Genomic DNA, 12197 nt, shown 5'->3' with positions numbered 1-12197 from the left:
CTTTCAGATGAATTTAGGTTGCTGGTTTATAGGCTACATAGACAAACCAGGGATCTTAAATAGCATAATAATAATAATAATAATAATAATAATAATAATAATAATAATAATAATAATAATAATAAAGTATCTATTATAAGTATTTATTATAATTAATAATAAATAGTAAATAAACACACACACACACACGCACACACACACACATATATATATATATGTGTATATCTTTTTTTTTTTGGCCATATATATATATATATATATATATAGAGAGAGAGAGAGAGAGAGAGAGAGAGAGAGCAGAGAGAGGTTTTTCAAAATTTTGAACCATTTTTACCATTTTGTTGTTATTTTTTAGATCTCTGGACCCCAGGGTTTCCCAAATGGGGTTTGTGGCCTAATGGTTAGAGCATCAGACTTGTAACCCAAAGGTCACAGGTTTGAGCCTCAGTACCTGTGTTGTGCCCAATTCTGACCCCCCTGCCAGATTATTACACCACTCGTATAGGGGTGGGGTTAGGATTAGGGAATTAGCAATTTCAACACTGTAAAACCCGACAAGTTAACTTAACTCAAACCGTTTGAGTAAACAGATTGCCTTGATTTAAACCATGTAAGTTTTAAAACTTGGTTCTGTGATAATCAGTTAATCTGAATGACTTTTCAAATAGTGTGGTCTTCTACGGTGTCAAACAGTCACACAAACACATCAACAATCAGAATATGAACCTCAACAATGGTGACCATAAAAAAACATGCTGAAGAATATGCTGGGAGTGTTGATGTGTTTGTGTGACTGTTTGACACCGTAGAAGACCACACTATTTGAAAAGTCATTCAGATTAACTGATTATCACAGAACCACTGGCTCTTAAAATAACTTTTACTATAATGAATCAAATTACACAATACCTATTACATCAGAGATTAGACTCCGTACAGTTCAATAATAGATGATTACCATCGCCAATATAAAGTACAACATCCTACACCTAGGTACAGGTTAGCACCTGATGGCATTTCTTCTGGGCTTTTGAATTACAACAAATGTGTTTTAGAAACACACGGTTATAACAGCCAGAGAAAAGACTAAGACAGAAGTCAAAGGTCAAGAGCCCAACTAAAGCAAACACTGATCTCTAACATGGTTACTTCAAATGAACAATAAATCAACATCTAAACCTTAGTTCATTCTCAATAAGATCTTCTGTAGACATCTAAAAGAAATAAAGTCAGTCTGGTTATTAATAAGTGGAGCTGGTGATGCTGTTTGTGGGGTTGTTTAATCAGATCTTGAGTGATTTAATGTATTTTATTTCAGTTGATTTCATCTAAGACTGTGTCTGAAGTCAGTTGTAGTAGTTCTTGTGTTTCTCTTTTCTTCAGTGATTCAGTTTGTTAACAGCAGCTGTTCATCACTAATTCTCAATCAGCCCTTAGTTAATCACTTAATTACTTAATTGCAATGTACATCTTCTTTCAGTGAACTCAACTGAATTAAGTTCAGAGTACTCATAACTGTTAGTTTTTTCAACTTAAATGGTTTAAGGCAATCGGTTGCCTCAAATGGTTTGAGTTAACATAACTTGTCAGGTTTGAGTGAGGCTGTGTCTGAAGTCAGCTGTAGTTCCTTTCTCTCTTTTCTTCAGTAATTCTGTTTGTTAACAGCAGGTGTTCATCACTAAACTCAATTATCACTCAATTAATCACTAAACTACTTAATTGCAATGTATATCTTCTTTCAGTGAACTCACTTATCACTTATTATCACTTATTAACTCAACTGAATTAAGTTCAGAGTACTCATAACTGTTAGTTTTTTCAACTTAAACGGTTTAAGGCAACCGGTTTCCTCAAATGGTTTGAGTTAACATAACTTAAGGATATCTGTTTACTCAAACGGTTTGAGTTAAGTTAACTTGTCGGGTTTTACAGTGAACGAGGAGGTAATAATTTAGCAGGGGGTAGAAATTCGGCATAAATTTGGGAGCTTTTCCCCTCACAGTCTATAAAGGTTACAGCCCTGCACTAAACTAATTTCAATCTGTTTTCTTGCCTGTCATGTGACCATTAAAGAACATCAGAGAACAATGAACATTATTAAATTATTGAAATATTATTTTAAAATCTCAAGGGGTACTTCTTGTAAATCATTTACATCCATGGGGTTAAACATTTAGAAACATCTCATCTAGCTGAAGCTGAGGAAGCATGTGGGCTCAGAGATTTACTGTGTAGATGGAGAGATAAAAAAGCTGCTCGATCACCCGCTGGAGGAGAAAGGAAGAATGTACAGGTGCTGGTCATATAATTAGAATATCATCAAAAAGTGGATTTATTTCACTAATTCCATTCAAAAAGTGAAACGTGTATATTACATTAATTCATTACACACAGACTGATATATTTCAATTATTTCTTTTAATTTTGATGACTATAAATGACAACTAAGGAAAATCCCAAATTCAGTATCTCAGAAAATTTGAATATTACTTAAGACCAATACAAAGAAAGGATTTTTAGAAATCTTTACCAACTGAAAAGTATGAACATGAAAAGTATGAGCATGTACAGCACTCAATACTGAGTTGGGGCTCCTTTTGGCTGAATTACTGCAGCAATGCGGCGTGGCATGGAGTCGATCAGTCTGTGGCACTGCTCAGGTGTTATGAGAGCCCAGGTTGCTCTGATAGTGGCCTTCAGCTCTTCTGCATTCTTGGGTCTGGCATATCGCATCTTCCTCTTCACAATACCACACAGATTTTCTATGGGGTTAAAGTCAGACGAGTTTGCTGGTCAATTAAGAAAAGGGATACCATGGTCCTTAAACCAGGTACTGGTATCTTTGGCACTGTGTACAGGTGCCAAGTTCTGTTGGAAAATGAGATCTGCATCTCCATAAAGTTGGTCAGCAGCAGGAACTATGAAGTGCTCTTAAACTTCCTAGTATACGCTGCATTGACCTTTGACCTCAGAAAACACAGTGGACCAACACCAGCAAATGACATGGCACCCCAAACCATCACTGACTGTGGAAACTTTACACTGGACCTCAAGCAACATGGATTGTGTGCCTCTCCTCTCTTCCTCCAGACTCTGGGACCCTGATATCCAAAGGAAATGCAACATTTATTTTCATCAGAGAACATAACTTTGGACCACTCAGCAGCAGTCCAGTCCTTTTTGAAGCGAGACACTTCTGACGCTGTCTGTTGTTTTAAGAGTGGCTTGACACAAGGAATGCGACAGCTGAAACCCATGTCTTGCCCAAAATACCATAATTTGGTATTTTCCTTAGTTGTCAGTTATAATCATCAACATTAAAACAAAAAAACATTTTTAAACATATCAGTATGTGAGTAATGAATGAATATAATTTTTCTATTCTAAATTTTCACTTTTTGAATGGAATTAGTGAAATAAATCAATTTTTTGATGATATTCTAATTATGTGACCTGCACCTGTATATACAGTATACAGTATATAATATACTGCAATTATTAGAATTATTAATAATTATTATGATGCCTGTACTAAATTGTAACTGTTTTAATATAATTCAACAAATGCATTCACACAAATACATTAAAAAAAGTAATTCAGTCCATGTGCAATAACTGGATGTTCTACCTGCCTGTCAAACTATGTATTTGCATTCCACCGCGTATAAATTGGGTGCATGATTTAGCAAATTGAAGGACAAAATAGTAATCATCTGCACATTTTAGTATATCAAGGGAATGAATTAGTAAATATTGCACACATTTCTAATTTTTTTTGTTTTGTTTTTCTTGAGGGGCTCTGTATAAAACAGCTTTCAAAGCGATTATAATTTTTTTTTAACTGTGATTTTTTTCTAATGAGTTTTAAAACTTTTTTCTTGTAATGAGGGCGCTGATGCAGCATTAGAATCCATATGCAGAAGTTTATTGCAAATATCCAACAACAAACACGTAGAAACAGGCAGAGGGTCGATAACAGTCAAGCAGTCCGATCTTACAACAATCCAAGGGATAATCCAAGAGACGTTAGTGAGAAGCCAGGCAGAGAAGTCAAACCTTGAGATCAGTCCACACAAGCAAACAATCCAGAAAGGGAAATCCGTCGAATCAATGGTCAGAGAACGAGGCAGAATCATACACATGCAGACAATCAGAATAACAGGTAAACGCTTGGTAAGGCAGGGTAAACTGGCAATACTTCGCGATGAGAAAGCACATGGTTCCAGCTTAAGTAGTCCCAAACAGGAAGTGAATGTAGAAGCAGCAGAGGGAGCGCTCAGTCAGTACTCGGGTGATGGCTCCCTCTGCTGGCTTGGCATTACAGAACCCCTCCCTCTAGGAGCGACTCCTGGAGCTCTGCGAGGACGTCCCCGCGGTCGGGGTGCTGGACGGTCAGGTCTGGCTCGATGGAATTCCTCTGTGAGCGATGAATCCAGAATATCGTTGGCGGCCACCCATGACCTCTCCTCAGGTCCATAGCCCTCCCAGTCCACCAGATATTGGAGCTGACCCCCTCTACGCCGAGAGTCCAGTAACTCCTTTACTTGGTAGGCGGGCATACCACCTACATCCAGGGGTGGCGGTGGTTCTGGGGTTAACTGGCCGGGGTCAGCCTCCGGGTGGACCGGTTTGAGAAGGGACACATGAAAAGAGGGAGAGATACGGTAGTTAGCAGGAAGCTCCAGCTGGTACGTTACCTCATTAATTCGTCTGAGAATCTTGAAAGGGCCTACGTACCTTGGGCTGAGCTTTCTCCTGGGCAGCCACAGCTTGATGTGCCTCGTAGAGAGCCAGACCCGCTGTCCAGGTTCGTAGGGAGGGTGTGGACGTCGGCATCTGTTGGCCTGGATCTCCTGATTCCTTATAGCCCGTTGAAGACGCACATGAGCACTGTCCCACACCCTCTCACTACGTTTAATCCAGTCGTCAACTGCCGGAACGGAGGAAGGTTCACCTGACCATGGGAACATAGGGGGCTGAAACCCCAGGACACACTGGAAGGGGGTGAGGCCTGTAGACGCATGAGTGAGAGAATTCTGGGCATATTCGGCCCAGGGAAGAAACTCTGACCACCTATGTTGTTCCCTACTACAATAGGTTCGTAGATATCGGCCAATCTCCTGGTTGAGTCTCTCCACCTGGCCGTTGCTCTGAGGATGGTATCCAGACGTGAGCCTAACGTTAATATCCAATTGCTTGCAGAACGTTATCCAGACTTGGGAGGTGAATTGTGTTCCTCTGTCGCTGACAATGTCCTCAGGTAAGCCACAGATACGAAATACATGGTTAAAGAGAGCTAAAGCTGTTTCCATGGCAGTAGGTAATCCTTTTAATGGAATTAACCGGCATGACTTTGAGAATCTGTCGATGATGACTAGAATGGTTGTGAATCCGTCAGATGGTGGCAGGTCAGTGATGAAGTCAATAGAGAGATGAGACCATGGTCGTTGTGGAATGGGTGATGGTTGAAGTAGGCCTGAGGGTAATTCCTTGGGGGTCTTGGATTGAGCACAGATCTGACAGGATTTGATGAAGTTGGTTGTGTCCTTGGTCATTGAAGGCCACCAAAATGAGTTCTTTAACAGGTTGAGGGTGCGTGAGATACCTGGATGTCCTGAGCTGATGGATGTATGAACCCATTGGAGTACTTGGTGACGCATGTCTTGGGGTACGTATTGTTTGTTTGGTGGGCATTGTGGTGGTGGCGGATCTTGTTCTTGTCTGCGTTGAATTTCCTCCATGATGTCCCATGAGACTGGAGCCAGAATGACAGTGGGTGGCAGAATGGTTTCGGGTTTGAAATTCTCTATAGGGGGGTCATGTTTATGGGAGAGAGTGTCTGCCTTACCGTTCTTGCTGCCTGGTCGATAAGTAACGGTGAAATCAAAACAAGTGAAGAAGAGGGCCCATTGAGCTTGGCGAGGATTAAGTCTTTTTGCTCCCTTTATATACTCAAGGTTCTTGTGGTCGGTGATGACTTGGAATGGGTAGCGCGTGCCCTCTAGCCAATGTCTCCACTCCTCAATGGCTGCTTTCATGGATAATAATTCCTTATTACCAACATCGTAGTTCTTTTCTGCACTCGTGAGTTCTCTTACGAGAGCTCTCTCGTACTGCGTCTTAGCTAAGACGCTACGGGAAAAGTCTCTTTTCACGAAATACTGAAGCAAAAAATTATCCTTAATTTTGTATTTTTGTAAAGCGCATTTGCAGCAGTACACAGCCATAGGGGAGACGGCTCGCTCGCTCATTGGCTTGTTCTGCGGCAACTGCACAGCCTATCGAGCGCAGGCTGATGCAACATCAGACCAATCAGGGCGCTTCGCGCCCTTCTTGCCACTTCCCGCCGAAACGGGTGTGGCCCAACCTATAAAAGGAGCTCGAAAAGGCTGACTCACCTGATTTTTCATCTCTTCAGCGAAGCTCACGCATCGCTGGATCACGAGGAAGCAAGCGCCGTCTGGAAGAGCATATCAGCAGGACGAGCCATCCTGAAGCCGCTGGCACCGCCGCCTTCCACTGCCGTTCCTGCTGCGCTATCCGGCGCCCATATCCTTTATAATCCTTGTTCTGTGATATTCTGTGTGTGTGTTCGCCCTGCGACGCACATTCACAAAAGAGCTGCGTCTTTTTAAAGATGCCTTCGTGCGGCTCGTGCAGAACCCCGCTCAGCGAAGGAGATCGTCATGTCATCTGCGTCTCCTGTCTGGGTGAAGACCATGCAGCGCTCGCGCTCGCTGATGGCGGATGTCCTCATTGCGAGTTGATGCCTATGGTGACTCTGAGGACTCGCCTGGCATCCTTCTCGAAGCCTGCATCATCCGCTGCGCCGCAGCGCCGTAAGAAGCGCCGCTCGCAGCGCCTACCAGAACCGCCTCCAGCTCGGCCGAGCTCGCCGGTTCCCTCCGCTTCGCCGGTCTCCCCTGCATCGCTTCCCGATGCTCAGCGTCCGCTGCTTGCCGACGCGTCATCGGAGGAAGTGGATCTCAGGCCCGCGTCGGAGGAAGAAGACACGTGCTCTCTGCTTGCTTCGGGCAGTGAGGGTTGGGCGAGCTCCGTGGATCTCGCGCCCGCTGCTCAGAGGCCCAGCAGACGGGGGGATATCGATAAGGAGCTGATGCGTGTACTCTCGTTGGCCGCGGCGAGCCTCGGCCTCGAGTGGTCTGCACCAGCGCCCCCTTCACGTTCCCGGCTGGATGGTAGCTATCTTCCGGATGAGCGCTCTTCCTCAAGCTCAAAACACGCCCCTTTTCTTCCTGAGCTTCACGAAGAAGTGGCGAAGGCTTGGGACGCTCCATTCTCGGCGAGAATCCGCTCATCTGTTTCGTCAGCATTCTCCACACTGGACGGTGCTAAGAACAGAGGCTACCTGTCACTTCCGCCGGTGGAACAGGCTATAGCAGCGCACCTTTGCCCGCCCTCTGCTGGACGGCGGACTAAGGCGGCGTTGCCATCCAAAGCCTGCCGCATGACGTCATGGCTGCTCGCACGGACATTCTCTGCTGCTGGGCAGGCTGCGTCTGCGTTACACACCATGGCAACGCTACAGATTTTCCAGGGCGATCTTCTCCGCAAGCTGGATGAGATGGGACCTGAAGCGATCTGTCTCGCGGATCTGAGGAGTGCTTCGGATCTCTCCCTCCGCGCTACTAAGTCCGCTGCACAGGCCATGGGACGGGTTATGGCTTCCGCTACGGTGGCTGAGAGGCATTTGTGGCTGACGCTTTCTGACATCAAGGAGTCTGAGCGCGCTGCGTTTCTTGACGCTCCGCTAACTCCTGCCGGCCTCTTTGGATCTTCCGTCAAACGAGTTTGTGGAGAGATTCGCCGAGGACCAGAAAGCTTCACAGGCTTTTAAGCACTTCTTGCCGAAGCGCTCCAGTTCTGCAGCTAGACGCTCTAGACCGGCCCCACAGAGCTCTCAGTCACGCCCACCGCCTCCTGCTGCGCCATCACGACAGCGTCAGCAACGCAGCTCGGGACCCCGTTCTCGCTCTTCGAGCCGTCGCCCCGCGCCGCGGGAGCCGTGGCAGAGGATTGCGGTGAAGCCAGAAGCCCCGAAAGCATCCTAGCACTGCTGGGAAAGCGCCGGTGTTCGAGTTCCACTGCGGCCGAGCTCTCACCCAAGCGCGCCGCTGTTGCAGTTCCAAGAGTTGCGACTGCCTCAGTGTCTTCTGCAATGCGCAAGCCTGCACGAGTGCCCGCTTGCCTGCACACAAAAGCCGTTATCACGGCTACCCAGATGTTTCACAAAAACAGTGTTTTTTCTGGTGTTCCGGCCACGGCCGATGGTGCTATAAATGTTGTGACGATGCCCACTCCTCAGTGCCCATCTCCACATGTAAGCACAGCCCTACACACAGGGCCTGCGCTCATAATGTCGACTCAAGTCGGTCGCGCACACTACATAGTAAACGTGCCCACCCCTCAGTGCCCACAATTACTATGTCACACGCGTCATGTGGTTTCTGTAAAAACGAAACCCGTGCACGCTCGTCCGGCCACGGCCGATGGTGCTTTAAATGCAGTGACGATGCCCACTACCCAGTGCCCATCCCCGCATGTAAGCACAGCCCTGCACACAGATCGACACAGATCGGTCGAGCGCGCCGCATAGTAAACGTGGGCACTTCCCAGTGCCCAAATACACTATGTCACTTATGGCGCGGGGCTTCTGTAAAAACGAGGCCCGTACACGTACATTCTGCACAGGCAGACGGCGAGTTGGAAGTGGTAAAAGTGCACACATGCAGCCCACGGTTACTCGCAGATATATTGAGTCCCACGGGACCCGCTCAGCCTCCCTCCAGTCGGTTAAGCGCCGGAACGGGGTCGAGGATGAGCGATCTGCCCGCTTTGATCAGCGCGCTCCCCGCCTCAGATGCGCAGCACACTCGAGCGCCGCCGTTGCCCAGTCAACAGAGCGCGTGTCACATCCAGCCCTTAGCCATTCATGCAGATGCATGGTCAGCGCTTCCAGGGGTTTCGGATTGGGTGCTAGGCATTATAAAGAGAGGCTACTCGCTACAGTTTTCTCGGCGCCCACCGCGCTTCTCAGCACGCGTCGAAACTACGGTCAAAACAGAAGTAGCACACATACTTCGGGCCAAAATATCAAAACTGTTGAGCAAAGGGGCTGTAGAGCCTGTGTCTCAAGCTCAAAGCGAGGGGGGGCTGTACAGCAGATACTTTCTGGTGCCCAAGAGAGACGGGGGTCTCAGGCCCATACTGGATCTAAGACAGCTGAACAAGGCATTGATGAAACGCAGTTTCAAAATGCTCACGACCAGGAAGCTCCTCGCGCAGATTCGCGGAGGGGACTGGTTCATGTCAATAGATCTGAAGGACGCGTATTTTCAAATACAGATAGCGTCAAACCACAGGCGGTTTTTGAGATTCGCCTTCGAGGGCCAGGCATACCAGTTTGCAGTCCTGCCATTCGGCTTGTCCGTAGCTCCTCGTACGTTTACGAGGTGCATGGATGCAGCGCTCGCTCCTCTCAGACTCAGAGGCATACGAGTGCTGAATTATTTGGACGACTGGCTGGTTCTGGCCCGATCACGAGCGGAGCTCGTGGACCACAGGGCCGTTTTACTCGATCACCTCGAGAAGCTCGGCCTCAGTGTCAATTGGGCGAAGAGTTCGCTGAACCCCAGTCAGACGATCCTGTTTCTGGGTTTAGTTATGAACTCGTGTTCCATGACGGCGCGACTGTCACCACAGCGCACGATGGGCATTCAGTGCGCAGCGAGTTCTTTCCGCTGCGGCGCGACTGTGTCGCTCAAACACTGTCAAAAGATGCTGGGTCTCATGGCCTCAGCATCTCCGGTTCTGCGGCTGGGCCTGCTCCGCGTGCGGAGCTCAACGCAATGCAACGTGCGCTCGCTGAGAGCAGTGCATGTGCCTGGACTGCAGAATCTGGGTCCAGACAGGCTGTCCAGAGGCAATGTCCCTACGGGCGAATGGTCTCTACACCCGCAAACAGTTCGGCTGTTGTGGGAGAGATTTGGCATGGCGGAGGTGGACCTCTTTGCGTCCCACGAAAACGCTCACTGCCCCGCATTCTTTTCCAAGAACAAAAGCGCGCTGTCACGGAAGTGGCCGTGCTGCCCGCTTTATGCGTTCCCTCCCGTCTCCCTCCTTCCGCAGGTGATAGAACGGGTGAGAGAAACGAGATGTTCAATACTGCTTGTGGCACCTCTTTGGAAGAACCAACCATGGTTCCCAGATTTGATGCAATTGGCAGATGTCGCCCCATGGCCGGTACCGTTGAGGAGAGATCTCCTCTCGCAGGCCAGGGGCTCGATTTGGCACCCTCAACCGGAGTTGTGGTGCCTCCATGTATGGGCACTCAACGGTTACCCGCTGATCTCGCAGTGGGAGTGCTAAATACCATCACTCAGGCTAGAGCTCCGTCGACACGACGTCTGTATGCCTCGAAGTGGTCGGTGTTCTCCAGCTGGTGCACAGCTCGAGGTTATTCACCCCTTAGTTGTGAGGTGACGGAGGTCCTCTCCTTCCTACAGGAGCTGTTGGATAAGGGCAGAGCCCCATCCACGCTCAAAGTTTATGTGGCGGCCATCGCGGCGTTTTCTGAAACGGCGTCCGGTCAGTCAATAGGAAGGAACGATTTAGTCATCCGGTTCCTCAGAGGAGCTAGGAGGCTGAATCCTCCCAGACCTCCGTCAGTCCCTATGTGGGACCTCGCGGCGGTTTTGGAGGCCTTGAAGGGTCCCCCTTTTGAGCCTATCCAATCGGTTAGCCTTCAGCATCTGTCGTTCAAGACAGTATTCTTGTTGGCTCTCGCTTCTGTGAAGCGTGTGGGTGATTTGCACGCGCTCTCGGTGAGCCAGTCGTGCTTGGAGTTTGGGCCCAATGACTCAAGGGTCATACTCAAACCTAGGCACGGTTATGTGCCGAAATCCCTCAACACACCGTTTCGGGCTCAGGTTATTGCCCTGTCTGCCCTGCCGGTGTCAGGGGAGGATGGAGACTCGAGTCTTCTTTGCCCTGTCAGGGTTTTAAGAGATTATGTGCCTCGCTCTGCTGCCTTTCGGCAGACGGAGCAGCTATTTGTCTCGTTCGGTGGACGTTCCAAAGGAATGGCTGTTTCGAGACAGACTCTATCCAGATGGATAGTTGACGCCATAGCGTTAGCTTACGCTTCCAGGGGCCTTCAGTGCCCGTTGGGCGTCAGAGCACACTCCACAAGAGGCGTCGCCTCGTCGTGGGCGTGGTCTACTGGGATCTCCTTGCAGGATATATGTATGGCGGCGGGTTGGGCCTCGCCGTCTACATTTATCAGGTTCTATAACCTGGAGGTTCCCGCCTTGCAAGCAAGGCTGCTGTCGGTATAGAAGAATCAGGGCCCTGAGGGGAATTCTGAATTCATGAGCGCTATGCGCTGCCGACTGTTATATGGGCAGTATTGCGTAAGACCCGTATTGCCACATTGGTCAGGCCTTGCCTCGGCTGTGTGATGTCATATTGCCGCATCTACGGATGCTGCTAGATATGGGACGGAGGGCTTTCCCCCTTTTCTGTCCCGGACTCTCTGTGAGTCCCTCAGGTGACTGTGCACTGTAAATCCTGGGCGTTGCTTCAAGTTTATCGGTGTGTGATCCCTGCGCGCACGGCGTTTTACATCGAGTTCCCGTAGCGTCTTAGCTAAGACGCAGTACGAGAGAGCTCTCGTAAGAGAACGTACTCGGTTACTAAACGTAACCTCGGTTCTCTCTAGAAGAGCGAACGAGTACTGCGTTCTCTGCCGTGCGTACGATTCACTCTGGTTCGCTTCGGCGATGAAATAAATCAGGTGAGTCAGCCTTTTCGAGCTCCTTTTATAGGTTGGGCCACACCCGTTTCGGCGGGAAGTGGCAAGAAGGGCGCGAAGCCCTTCTTGCCACTATTGGTCTGATGTTGCATCAGCCTGCGCTCGATAGGCTGTGCAGTTGCCGCAGAACAAGCCAATGAGCGAGCGAGCCGTCTCGCCTATGGCTGTGTACTGCTGTAAATGCGCTTTACAAAAATACAAAATTAAGGATAATTTTTTGCTTCAGTATTTCGTGAAAAGAGACTTTTCCCGTAGCGTCTTAGCTAAGACGCAGTACTCGTTCGCTCTTCTAGAGAGAACCGAGGTTACGTTTAGTAACCGAGTACGTTTTCTGGAGTAAAATGCACATGGATGAAGCTTGCCT

Source organism: Carassius carassius, chromosome 12 (genome assembly GCF_963082965.1).
Source record: "Carassius carassius chromosome 12, fCarCar2.1, whole genome shotgun sequence".
Classification (NCBI taxonomy): domain Eukaryota; kingdom Metazoa; phylum Chordata; class Actinopteri; order Cypriniformes; family Cyprinidae; genus Carassius; species Carassius carassius.
Note: the sequence above shows the minus strand (reverse complement) of the source record.